Source organism: Pseudorca crassidens, chromosome 21 (assembly GCF_039906515.1).
Source record: "Pseudorca crassidens isolate mPseCra1 chromosome 21, mPseCra1.hap1, whole genome shotgun sequence".
Lineage (NCBI taxonomy): Eukaryota > Metazoa > Chordata > Mammalia > Artiodactyla > Delphinidae > Pseudorca > Pseudorca crassidens.
In genome coordinates this window covers 22,571,327-22,585,290 of record NC_090316.1, presented here as the reverse complement: position 1 = coordinate 22,585,290, position 13,964 = coordinate 22,571,327, and positions in this window count along the sequence as shown.

The following is a 13,964-nucleotide window of genomic DNA, read 5'->3' as shown; positions in this document are numbered from 1 at the left end:
AACTAAGATCCCACCTGCCATGCGGCATGGCCTAAAAAAAAAGAAAAAAGAAAAGAAAAAAAATGGTGCTCAAAGAAGGCACACTGCTGCAAAGAGCATGAGAGGAACTTAGGAGCTTCCGGGACTAAGGGGAGGCAGAGGCAGAGCCTAGCCTCAGGCACTCAGGTCGCAAATTAAAGGAATCACTCACCCAGTGCTTGCACGAGCCAAAAAGCCAGGGCCTCCTTGTATGCCTCCTTAAACCATAGAAAGGTGAGGCAACGGGTTACCACGTTTAAGGAAGGGCTTACTTTCAGATTTCAAGGTGCGCATACATGAGAAGCGCACTTACTTTCAGATTTCAAGGTGAGCATACATTAGAAAAGCGCCCTTTTGGACTCCCTAAGTGCGCATGCGCCTGAGTGAGGTAAGGCAAGTTTTGCGCCCGAAGCCCAAAGCACGTCTCACTAGAGACTTGGCCATTAAAAGGTGTTCGTTAAAAAAGTAAATAGGGCTTCCCTAGTGGCACAGTGGTTAAGAATCCGCCTGCCAATGCAGGGGACAAGGGTTTAAACCCTGGTCCGCGAAGTTCCCACATGGCGCAGAGCAACGAAGCCCGTGCGCCACAACTACTGAGCCTGCGCTCTAGAGCCCGCGAGCCACAACTACGGAAGCCCGCGTGCCTAGAGCCCGTGCTTCTCAACAGGAGAAGCCAACGCAATGAGAAGCCCACGCCCTGCACCGAGGAGTAGCCAGCGGCTCGCTAAAACTAGAGAAAGCACGCACGCAGCAAGGAAGACCCAACGCAGCCAAAAACAAACAAATAAATAAATAAATAAAATAGATTTTAAAATAAATAAATAAATAAAACAACCCCCCCAAATAAATAAAACCTTTTCAAAAGTAGTAAAGCGAAATTGCACACATTTATATGTACATATACATATATTTTTTCATATATACATGTATATATATATGTACATATGCACAGATATACATATGTACATACAGATTTTAAGGAAACAGAACAAGGGATCTATAATCTCTTACATCCAGATAATTCTGATTACCTTTGAGCAACAATTCTACCTTTTCACCAGAAACATTTTAATTATATTCTTAAAATGTATTACCTACTGAATTTGGGAATCTCCTTCCCAATAAAGAATTCCCTTAGTTTCCTTGTTTAATCCCATCTCTAGCCGTTGTTGGGTGACACCATAACACCGAGTATTAATTGATCAAAATTCTCTAATTTACATCTGCCCATTCCATCTCATTAGCCAGTTCTTTTGACAATAGCTCTTGAAAGGAATTGACCTGCCAGAGCGCAGAACTCCCAAACTTCCATTTCTGGATTTATTAGCTTCTTCTGCCTCTCACGCTCTCAATTCCACCCAAACTTCATCATCAACCAATCAATCTCTTCACCCTCTTTTAATTTTTAAGATATGCAAAACTTCAAAAAAAATGTCTGAAGTTGTTACTCTTATATACGTGATGACACTTATTTTTTTAGGGTACATATTAAAGCAGCAGACTTGATTTGCCTTTTCACCGTGTTGACATTTGCACTGATAGTAGATAAAACTGCTGGTGTCTTACCATTAATCAAGGAAGTAGCACCATAGTCATTTATTGTATTTTTTAAATCTCTACCTATTTCCATGCTCCCAGTTTAAAAGAAAAAAAAAAAGCCTGTTTTACTTAAGAACATTCTTATTTCTTGATGCAATAGTAAAGTATTAAATCTCAACCCTGAGTACAAGACTTAGCATTCTGGGTGACAAGATGGAAAATATGTGTAAAGCATTTATGCTGCATATGGAAAAACAATGGTTGTCTCACAAAAAAGCATTTTCTATGATTGTTTGAGTTGTAAGCCATACTAGCGGCGTTTTTTCATAGGTCATTTTTAGTAGAAAGAACAAATGAGACAAACTGTGGTCATTCAGATGTACTGATTTGGAAAGACATTTTCTCAAACACTGACAGAATGACCCTGTCATTTCAAGGAAACCAAGTGAGTGTATTAGTTCCCAATGATAAAATTGGAGCTTTTAAGCAAAAATGAGAGTTTTGGAAAACTTGTATCTACTATTCTAAGCTTGACAGTTTCCCACTACTTGGTCTTTTCTGATGAAATTGGTAGCAATATTAACAACTGGGTTTTTTTTGCTATTGCATAATGAAATGTGTCAACATTTGGAAAATCTGCAAATTCGGTGAACCAATTGTTTTCCAAAAGACCAATGCATGATGTTACAAGATTATGCAAGGGTAAAGTGAACTCAAAGTATAAGACAGATCAATGGATTTTAATGTTACAGAGGACAAATGTTCATTAATATGATTTCAAAAAAAAGAAAAACACAATTATCTGAAAAAGGTATTAGAATGATCTCCCCTTTTCCAACTATGTATTCGTGTGAGGATAGATTTTCTTCCTGTACGTCAACTAAAATAACATTGCAATAGGGCTTCCCTGGTGGCGCAGTGGTTAAGAATCTGCCTGCCAATGCAGGGGACATGGGTTCGAGCCCTGGTCCGGGAAGATCCCACATGCCGCGGAACAACTAAGCCCATGCGCCACAACTACTGAGCCTGCGCTCTAGAGCTCGCAAGCCACAACTACTGAGCCCGCGTGCTGCAACTACGGAAGCCTGTATGCCTAGAGCCTGTGCTTTGCAACAAGAGAAGCCACTGCAATGAGAAGCGCGCGCACCGCAAGCAACAGTAGCCCCTGCTCGCCTCCACTAGAGAAAAGCCCATGCACAGCAACAAAGACCCAAGGCAGCCAAAAATAAAATAATAAAATAAATTTTAAAATAAATAAAATTTAAAATATTTATTAAAAAAAAAAAAAACACTGCTGGGCTTCCCTGGTGGCACAGTGGTTGAGAATCTGCCTGCCAATTCAGGGGACACGGGTTCGAGCCCTGGTCTGGGAAGATCCCACATGCCGCGGAGCAACGAGGCCCATGAGCCACAACTACTGAGCCTGCGCGTCTGGAGCCTGTGGTCCGCAACAAGAGAGGCCGCGACAGGGAGAGGCCCGCGCACCGCGATGAAGAGTGGCCCCCGCTTGCCGCAACTAGAGAAAGCCCTCGCACAGAAACGAAGACCCAACACAGCCAAAAATAAATAAATAAATATTTTTAAAAAAACTATAAACAAAAAACACTGCAATAGATGGAATGCTGGAGTAGATATAAACGAGAAATTAAAGAGATCTGCAAAATTGTAAAACCATGCCACTTGTCTCGAGAATTATTCAGAAAAGGTTCTTCATAAAAATGTTATATTTATTTTTAATATTTCTTAAAAGTTCTAATTATGAATACAGTAATGCACCTGTAATTCTGGTACATTTTGCCAGATTCCCAACAACAAAGATCATGTAATTTTGCATTTCAAACAACCTGAGAAGGTGTCAAACTTCACTTGGTCAGTGAGAAATTATATCCTTATTTACAGCTTGCATTTATTTTATTATTAATAAAGCTATTATTTTCATATGCTTAAGAGCCATTTTCATTTCTTTTTCTATGAACCATGTTTAAGCCTTTCAGCTGTTTTTTCCTACCAGGTTTTTGGTCTTTTTTCTTAATTTTAAGATATACACTGAAAAGATTATCTGCTTATTATACAAATTGCAAATATTTTCTCTCTATGTATCATTTGGATTTGAATTTACTTCAATTTTTTCTTGCTGGGTCCTTCAAACCCTTGTGGCTTCTCTTGTCTTGCCTCCCTGAACTTGTCCTAGACTGGAAAAAAAAAAAAAAAAACTGATCAGTTACAAAAAATGAAGAAGTTTAGAAAGCCAGTAGTCACTCCTGGCTTTATCTTACTTGAGCTCTCAGCAGTCAACATAGTTGGCCAGGACCCTCCTCTTGGAATGGTTTCTTCTCTTTGGATTCAAGATCATGTAAATGACATCCCTCCTATGTTACTCGTCTGTTTCCCAGCATTCTTTTTTGGCTTGGAATCCTCTTGAACCTCTAAGTTTGTGTGTTCTTCCAGGGTCAGTTCTTGTCCCTTGCCTTATTCTAGTTCCAATGTCTCCCAGGTAATCACATTTACTTCCAAAAGTTTAAGTACCACTCTCCAATTTAAGCTTCTGCCCAGACCCAGAACTCCCAACTCATTTGCAGTTAAGTCTAATAAGCATCCCACCTAACTATAACATTATTCGGATTTCAATATTCAGAAGCCTTCCCTTCCCCCAACTTACTTTAAAATTTCATCATTAAGTTTAAGCCACCATCATTTCATCATCTCAACTAGTTCATATTCAACCCTGTCCCACTCCTGTCTCCAACTCCTCAGCTTAACAACCAGAATATTAATTTAAAACCTAAATCAGGTTTCTAATCATTTCTAACAACTTTCCATGGCATTTAGGATACAGTCCAAATGACTAACAGTCCTAGATGGTCTGGCCTCCTGCCCGCATTTAATCTCACCTATAGCTTTCCTCCAACCATTGTCCATTCCAACTACGACAAATTTATCTGTGCTCTTTCCGCTTCCCCAGCTGGCCATGCTTTTCTCTCAAGATTCTGCCATTCCAGCTCCTTCTTTCCTCCCTACAGTTCTCAGCTCAAACACCACTTCCTCAGAAAGGCCTTTCTGTAACTGCCCAACTTGAAATACCTTCCTACCATTCATAATCATTTTCTTTGTATCTATTTTACCTAATAATATTTTTAGACATATTTTAAATCAAACCAGCACAAAGGGAAATCAGGAGCAGAGAATAGAGATTACATATTTTTACAGAAACCAAGAGAAAGCAAAGTAGAATAATTTGTCTCATGAGTATAATTTTATCTATGTGCCAAATTCATACCTATCCTTGTTTTTCCCAATTTTATTTATTTTTTGGCCCTGGCTTTCTCACTTACCCTTTTATACCATTCCATGGCATATATATTTTTAAAGCTTCCATAAATATTAAAATCAAGTTTAGGTATTTAAAGAAAACCATGATTAAGGAAATGATCTTCAGAGAAAAGCTTACCTTTCTTTGTAATCCTAGGTATTTCCTTCAGGGAAAATAGCTAGAAAAATGGAGACTGAAGAGCTTTCGTCTGTTCAGCTACTCCCTTAATCCCTCCCTCTCCCCATCAGGTAGAAAACCTGTGAAGTTTCAAATCCTATGCATATAATAAATCTACAACAGTGGTCGTCAAACTTCAGGGAGCAGTAGAATCATCTCAGCTTCATTCAAACAGAGTTCTGCGCCCCACCCTGAGAGTCTCTGTTAGGACAGATCTGAGGTGGAGTCTTAATTTACATTTTAATGCGTTCCTAAAAAATACTGAATAGCCAGGGACTTTGTTCAGGAGTTTCAATCTCTGTAGATGGGTGGATATTTTGTTCTTTGCTATATCTCCAAGGTCTTTTTAAGGGGCTACTATCTGGTAGGCACTCACTATAAGTTTTTGTTTGTTTTTCGTTTTTCATGAACATCCTGGATACAGTAACAATTTCACAGGGAGAGATTCTTCTCTAAGCCATTACCCTAGAACCTCATAGTGTTCCTTCCTTAGCCATACCATTTAATCTTAAGCTGTTAGATACAATAGTTTCATTAGAAGATGATGCCTGATTTCATTGTTTCCAGAATGTTTGCTGAAAGAAGTGATCACTGCATTATTTGTAGATAGAAAAGAGTAGAAATAACTGCCTGATTGAGGAATGTGTCACAGATGGGAGGTCAGGGGACAATCTCAGATAGTTCACGGTTGACCTCAGTGGAAGGAAAATCTGCACAGCTTCCCAAGTTTTATAATTCTGTCTCTGGTAGGTTTTATTTTTTATTTGTTTTTGCCTCAGTCAATTCCCTGCTGATCAAACATCAGTGCCTGGTTTTTTGTTGTTGTGGTTTTCAAACTGCTGACGGGATGATGAAAAAATCCTTCTGCTTGCTATCTGACCTTCCAAAACCTGGTTCCACCCTGTGGAATCTTAAGTACCTCCTTTCCCCTTATCTCAAACAACACTCCCCACACACACCCTCTTCTCCTTCAAGTAAATCACATTCTTTTCTGTGTGTCCCTCCCTCCTCAGCCTTCTTTTCTACTCTTTTTCTACTCAGTCTACCTTTTTTCTTTTAAGCTTGGATGCAGCCAACTTCTGTGAAGATTATATCAATTACCTGGTCGTTTATTCTTATCATCCTGAGCTTTCGTAATTTATATGATTTCATTCTGGTAGGAAAACATTGTAACCTTTGAATCAAAGGGTTAAACATCAAGCAAAATTCTCATATCTTGGAGTCTTGTAAGGTCCATCTTAGACTCTAAGTAAATAGTAAATTATTCTGGAAGACTGTAGACTGTGTTTTAACTAAGATAATTCTATAAATAGCACTATGTGACACAGTGTGCTAGGCTCTTTTTAAATCTCTATATTTCCCACAATCCTGTGAGGTATGTGGTATCAATACATTTTACTGCTGATAAAGCTCATGATTTTGAGGTTAAGTAGTTGATCCAGAGCACTCAGTACAGAAAATTTGAATCACAGCCAAATTTCATAATACTTCCTTACCTCTATTAAATGTTAACTAAAAATTTTGCCAATTTATAAAAGAAAAATGCCTCAAATTTAAATTACAGTTTACCACAAGATACTTTCATAGGCCTCCAGTAACAATGGTATAGTCAATAACTTCAATTGTTTGACTTAAAAATCTCCCCTGGGGCTTCCCTGGTGGCGCAGTGGTTGAGAATCTGCCTGCCAATGCAGGGGACACGGCTTCCAGCCCTGGTCTGGGAAGATCCCACATGCCGCAGAGCAACTGGGCCCGTGAGCCACAACTACTGAGCCTGCGAGTCTGGAGCCTGTGGTCCGCAACAAGAGAGGCCACGATAGTGAGAGGCCCGTGCACCGTGATGAAGAGTGGCCCCTGCTTGCCGCAACTAGAGAAAGCCCTCGCACAGAAACGAAGACCCAACACAGCCAAAAATAAATAAATAAATAAATAAATTTTTAAAAAATCTCCCCTAAGCATTAAATTCTTGTGATAAATTAAGTTTATAAAAATAGTAAACCTGGAGTTTTAAAATATTACAGTGCTTTGTATATATTTGGGTCCCCACTTAAAATCACAAATCTTAAGTCAGTGACTCAATTGTATATTTCAGATTGGAGTTACATGGCTATTACCATAAGCTATGTACTCCTAAACATTAGGAATGACACTAAATAGATTTTTACATGTTCAATACCAAAATATTAAGAGTCTGGTTGTGATTGGTTAAAAGTACTGTACTAACCTACTAGGAAATAATTAGCTCCTAGGTTAAGTGAGGTTACATTTGGCTGGAAACTTCCATTGGGCATGAGCACTGAGGCTGCAGGTATCCAGGGTACCCATCAAGCAAACTGACATCTTATCTTGATTCTGATAAATACCTTCCTACGTGATTATTTTGCAGTTCCTTTTCACCCTGCATAGTGTGGTACAGTGACCAGCTAGGTCTGCCAGGGTGCTCAGTAGGATCTTGTCAGAGACCCTGGTGGGACTCTAAACGTTATTCACTGTGTTAGCAGCCCCATAGCTTTCTGTTTCTGAAACTGAAAACATGCCTCCCTTCTCAACAACATATACACATTATTTGATAGGTTCTTCCATGAGTTATTTCCTCGATTCAATAGAGTTATCTGTCTTTCATTTAAATCTAGCTTGATCTTGATGGAATGCCGCATTTTTTAATTAGGCATTTCTGCTATGTTGTACGTTTTCTTAAAAATTCAAGACACCTTACATTCTGCCAAATCATGCACTAATAGGGTTTGTATAAGTGTTGGAGCAAAATGCTCAATCACTATACAATTTTTTTGGGGGGGCCAAGAGGCATGCGGGATCTTTGTTCCCCAACCAGGGGTTGAACCCGTGCCCCCTGCAATGGAAGCATGAAGTCTTAGCCACAGGACTGCCAGGGAAGTCCCCAATCAGTATACAACTGGAACCAGATGTTTATTACAACATTAACAGCCATTAAAAAAATGTAGTGCAGTCAAAGACAACAACACAAAAACAGTTACCTGTTGAACCAGCTTTTTTAAAGAGTCAAAGTTATTTGGTAGAAGTTTAGCGGAGGATTGAGGGTGTGGAGTTAAGGCAGCAAGGGCAAAATGCACAGAGGAACAACAAAATAAGCATCTCAAAGATGGTATCTGGTTAAACCGAGCCAAGAAGACTCTAGGGTGAATGGTCATCATGGTAGTGGAGAGGTTACCACACTGATGGCTCGCTGCATTTGGTTATATTAGTGTACTTCACCTTCAACTGTTCTTACCTGGCGCAAAACTTCAACATGATGGGAAAAAGTCACGTTTGAATCAATGTGATTTTCTTGTCACAACTCCTTTTTTTTGTATCATAGAACATGCTATTTCTAGTCCTACAGTCAATTTCTAGTCCTAATAAGACAATTCCCAAGGATGTCTGATATCTAATAAAACCTTGAACTTCCCCTGTTTTCTAGGATCATTCCAACCTATATGACTCAGTTTACATATTCTTCCTGGGCAGCTATCTGCTCCTTAGTCTTCAGTTACCATCTGTATGCTAAATATTCATCTCTAGTTTAGTTCTTTCTACTGATTTTTAGACTCTCAGGTTTGAGTATGTTGATTGTTGGAAATCTCTGTTCAGAGATCATGCAGGTACCTCAGAGTCAACAAATCCAGAATACGCACATACGCTTCTAGCCCCATTCTCTTCCTATGAAAAAGGCAACAATATCCACTCAGTTGTTCAAAGATACCTGTATTATCAGTGTCTATTTTCTCCATACTTCTATAGTTGTCTCAGCTATTGCTATGGTCTAAATATTTGTATCCTCCCCAAATTTATGTTAAAATCCTAACCCCCCAATGTGATGGTATTAGGAGGTGGGGGCCTTTGGGAGGTGATGAGGTCATGAGGGTGAAGCCCTGATGAATGGGATTAGTGCTAAAAGAGATCCCACAGAGCTCCCTAATCCCTTCTGTGTGAAGACACAGTGAGAACCAGAAGAAGGTCCTTATTAGACTGTGACCAGGCTGGCACCTTGATCTTGGACTTCCAGCCTCCAGAACTGTGGGCGGTAAATGTTTATAAGCCACCCAATCTGTGGTATTTTGTTATAGGAGCCCAAACAGACTAAGACACTAGTCTCCTTTACACATCATTAGTAGGTTGACTTCTCTCCATCCCCACTGCCATTCCCCTGGTTCAGCTTAGCACTGCAACCAACTATCAAGATCTGTGACAGTTTTAGCTATTTTGAACCCAGCTTACAGCCAGTCATAGAAAAAGAAAAAATCTGACTATGCCAGTCTCCTAACACTTTAGTTGATATGAATTTACTTCTTTGGAGTCAACTAAGATTTCTTTAGATTTATAAGACCCTGCCTATCTTCTCCCAAGTAACTTTAGTTTACTGATGAGTTTGACTTGTTCCTATTTCCAGGTCTTTGTACATAATAATTTTGTCTTCTGGACCTCCCTGTGCTCCCCACGTCCTATTAGAGTTGAAGAAGGGGCCTTTGGGCACAATCCTTATATATTTCCTAGAAACAGTGTCCGAGTTTGTTTTCTTTATACATCCACTACAGCCACTGCACAATAGGTTCTAGATCATGACTGTCCGATTATTGATACTTTTCTGGTTTCTTCATGTGCCAGCTTCTTTGCGGGGATAACTTATTTTTCAGCCTTGTGGTACACTCTAGGTCCTCACGTTTGAACACACTGGTGCTTGTATGCTGTGGTAAGACGTGGAGCTACAACCTACGCGCCTGGACTCACCGAAGACTTGTTGATCTCGTGGTCATCCTTATTCGGCAGACTGCCAGGTATGTGTACATGTTCATTTTTCTCTTCTAAGGAAGGTCCCTCTCATGAGACTCTCACACCTTGCATAGAAAATCCAGGATTTCTTGGACCTCATTCTGAAAAGGAAAGATCACTATTAACTCCTCTTGGAGGTTGCTATGCTAGATCTATAAAATAGAAGTTATAACACAAACTTAGGCATGAGTTATAAAGTGAAAATTAATTATTCCCATTCAGAATGGGGTCTTTGGGGCTCCCAAATCTCCATAGCTGACAGGTCAGGGATGGAAAAATGATTTCAATATGTATCACTTTGAAGACCCAAGGTATTTAAAGAGGAAAGAATGATTGAGAATGAATCCCTAAAATCTGGAAGACAATTTTGCCTTGAAAATTTTTGCCTTCTTAATGGTAAACACTGTGAGGCTTGTTTTCTCAAGAAAGAAAACAGATCTTGTTACTGAGCCTAAGCTCGTACTGCTCACTGCACAACAGGCCAATAATTGAGAGATGAGTTGTTGGGGCAAGGAATAACAACCTTATCTGGAAAGCCAGCAGACCGAGAAGATGGTGGGCTCATGCCCCAGAGAACCATCCTGCCTGAGTTAGAATTCAGGTTCCTTTTATACTAAAAGGGGAGTAACGTCAAACACTTCCTGGTTCCCATCAGCCTTCAGAGGGGATGTGTTAATTTCTTCCTCCCTGAAGTCATTCACAGGTGGGCCTGCTCAGGATGTTTCCTGTGAGCTAAACAAAGGTGTCTTAGCTTAATACTCATTATTACCTGGGAAGCAGGGTTCCCAGAGATGGGCCATTATGTATAATTTAAGCTTATAGGCAACATCCCTTTAGTGATTAACTTCTAATAGAATACAAAGGTTCTTCCTTATTACAATCTCATAAAAGGGCATCTGCTCTATCTCACAGAACCTCTTCAGTTTTTCTTGGTATATCTCACATATGCTAGTCTTTAAGTCCATCATGTGAAGACTTTGCTCTCAGCCATCATCCCCAGCTGCAGGTTACACCTTCGATCTCTCCGTTACCAGGGCTTCCCTTCCAATTTCTTAAGAGGCAATCACAGCAAGACTTGTGTCCACGTCAACTGCAAGTGGTTTGTTCAAATAGTATGAACAGGGCTTCCCTGGTGGCGCAGTGGTCGAGAGTCCGCCTGCCGATTCAGGGGACATGGGTTCGTGCCCCGGTCCGGGAAGATCCCACATGCCGCAGAGCGGCTGGGCCCGTGAGCCATGGCCGCTGAGCCTGCGCGTCCGGAGCCTGTGCGCCACAACGGGAGAGGCCACAACAGTGAGAGGGCCGCGTACCGCAAAAAAAAAAAAAAAAAAAAAAAGTACAAACAGAACAAGTAAGCTCTTCCATGAGATCTGGTACATCTGAGGCAGCCACTGTCCTTTTCAGGGAGGCAGAGAAGGATCAAGAAGAAAAAGAATTTCATTTTAACCTGGTCTTTTGCAAGATCAGAGATTTGTCTTCAGCTTACAATCACATTCTTCATCTTCTCAGTCATGTAATGCTATCTTTTTTCCCCACTTTTTTTCACTTTTAAAAATTGAGATATAGTTGAGGTACAATATTATATAAGTTATAGGTGTACAATATAATGATTCACAATTTTTAAAGGTTATACTCCATTCATAGTTATTATAAAATATTGGCTTTAATTGCCATTCTTACCCCATTGAGAAGTTGTGTGGGACTCTAATTCCTCTACCTTAGACCTCGCTCAGAATGTTATTCTCCATCCACATTTCTGCTGGAAACTCTTGTTTCTAAGAGGAGGGAGACAGATGGCTTTACTAAAGACAGGATGAAAACATGACCAAGGGGCCAGCCTGCACTGCGGCGGAACCTAGTCTTACAAAGTAGTTTTGTTCCTTGAATTCCTGGTCCTCAAATTTCACTGCATATTAGAGTTTTCTGCAGAGCTCTAACAATCGTGATGCCTAAATCAGTGGCCTGTAAGCTTTAGAGTACATCAGAGTCACCAGGAGATCTGGTTAAAGCACAGATTGCTGGGCCCCACCCAAAGGTTTTGATTCAGTAGGTCTGGGGCGGGGCTCAAAAGTTTACACTTCCAAAAAGTTCCAGGTGATGCTGGGACATACTCTTCCAATTAGGGCACTAAACCAATCTAATCAGAACCTCTGGAGGTAGGCCATAGGCTTCACGTATTATTTAACTTATGAGGTGAGCACATACAACTAAGTTTGAGAACTACAACTCTAAAAGACTGAAAGGGTTTAAAAAAGAGGCATTTTGGGGCCCCTAGAAGGTGGCTTATATGAAACCTCAATGTCCTAGCCTAACTTGTGACCATAAAACGTGCTTTGCATCCCCATTGCTCTGAGAGCAGAGTTCAACCTTTTGGGGGTGCTCTTCCCCAAGTATTCCTAAAAGTCTTTTTTGTTTGCTTGTTTGTTTAAACTTCCCTTAGTTTCAATCATAATCAGAACAATATTGCCTGGTCCCTCATGTCACAGCTCCTTAAAGGCATTTAGCATTTAGTTCTTATACTTGCAGAAATTTTCCCCAAGCACACTCATACAGTACCTAATTATTAGCATGAATTGCTACAATTCATGAATTCCCAGCTATGCCTAAGACCCCCGCTCTTCTCTACGGTTCTCTCCAACTATAATTGGCACCCTAGCCCAACAGGTATTTTCTTAGACCTTTTGTACCTCAATGTCCAAGAAAGGGCAAGGGTGGGGAAGAAAGTGACAATTTTTTTTTTCTCAAGAGATTCCATGGGCTCTCTTAAGAAGCTGTGTCACAAACTTACCTAGAAGTGCTCTCTTAAGACCTTGACATCTTTGGCTGCAAACAATACATAAACACGGGAGGAGTGCCACCTGCAGTATCTGGCACCAATTACCAGTGGATAGTTGGAGGGGGAGACACTTACCCCATCGACCTTCAGGGCTTGATTTGACTGGATCCTTGCATAACCAGCAAACCTGTTTTTGGTCACAGTTGTAAACCCCTTGAGTTTGATGTTTGTGATTCATTCAGTCCTGTGGAAATGGCAGTATAGCTCTGTGTGTAATAGCATGGACACTGAAGTTAGGCCACCTCTGTGGATCTAGGGCTAGGTTCCTAACTAGGGTTTGTTTTCTCACCTGTAAGTGAGGACAGAACTCATATCTATCTTCTAGGGCCGTTGAGAGGATTAAGTAAGTACGTATATAGAAGTGTTGAGAATGGTGCGTGGTATAGTGCCAGAGTTCTCTTTTTGTACTAGCTAGTCTTGTGTTCTTGTTTCTCTAAAGATACTGTTTTATGGTGAGAGAGTCTTAGGAATAAATGTTAAGATTTCCTTGAGAAAAGCAAAAAGCAGACTTTCCCATTAAAGATGAGGAAGCAACATGTATACACATAAGCATCTGTTTCCTTACCTATAAAATATTTGTGTACTGTGGGATAATTATTTTTCTAATTTACTGGGTATGGTACACCACCTGGAACGTGAAGATATTTAATAATTCCTGCAGAATTAAGTGATAGGCATCTCATAAAGGGTGTCATATGATAGAAGCAAAACACAAGTGATCCTTGCACTCGAGGTTTTTTTAATCTAGTATTATCCTTTACTGATATTAAATACTATTTACATGGGTAGTAACTCAAAATTATTTGTAATAATCTCAAGTCCCATACTCCCTATTAAAAAGGGGAAAGTTAACACTATAACTCCTTTTTCTTAATAGTCCATCCTAAATTTAGACCATGTCTTTTTATTCTTATTTTTCACTATTTGTTTGAACTGCTTTAAAAAAGTTTCCTGGTCAGGCTACCCAACGCATACATTTTTTTTCTTTTCCTCGGCTTCCCTTTTTATCTCTTTAGAAGATAAAGTACATAAAGCATCCAGCATGAAGCATGGAACAAATACATTTTCAACAATTAACTTTTCTTAATGCAAAGGGATGAGCAAATAAAGTGTTTATTCTCCAGAAAAACAAACAAAAACACCTCACCTTAAATTCTCATGTAAGATGTGTAAATTGTCAAAGCTCTGGAAGGCAACTCTCAACCACCGACCTGGGTTACAACTTTTAACTGAGTATGAATTTATAACACCAGGACCCTCCCCTCTGAACTGCCCTCCAGGTGTTGACTGTGCTAC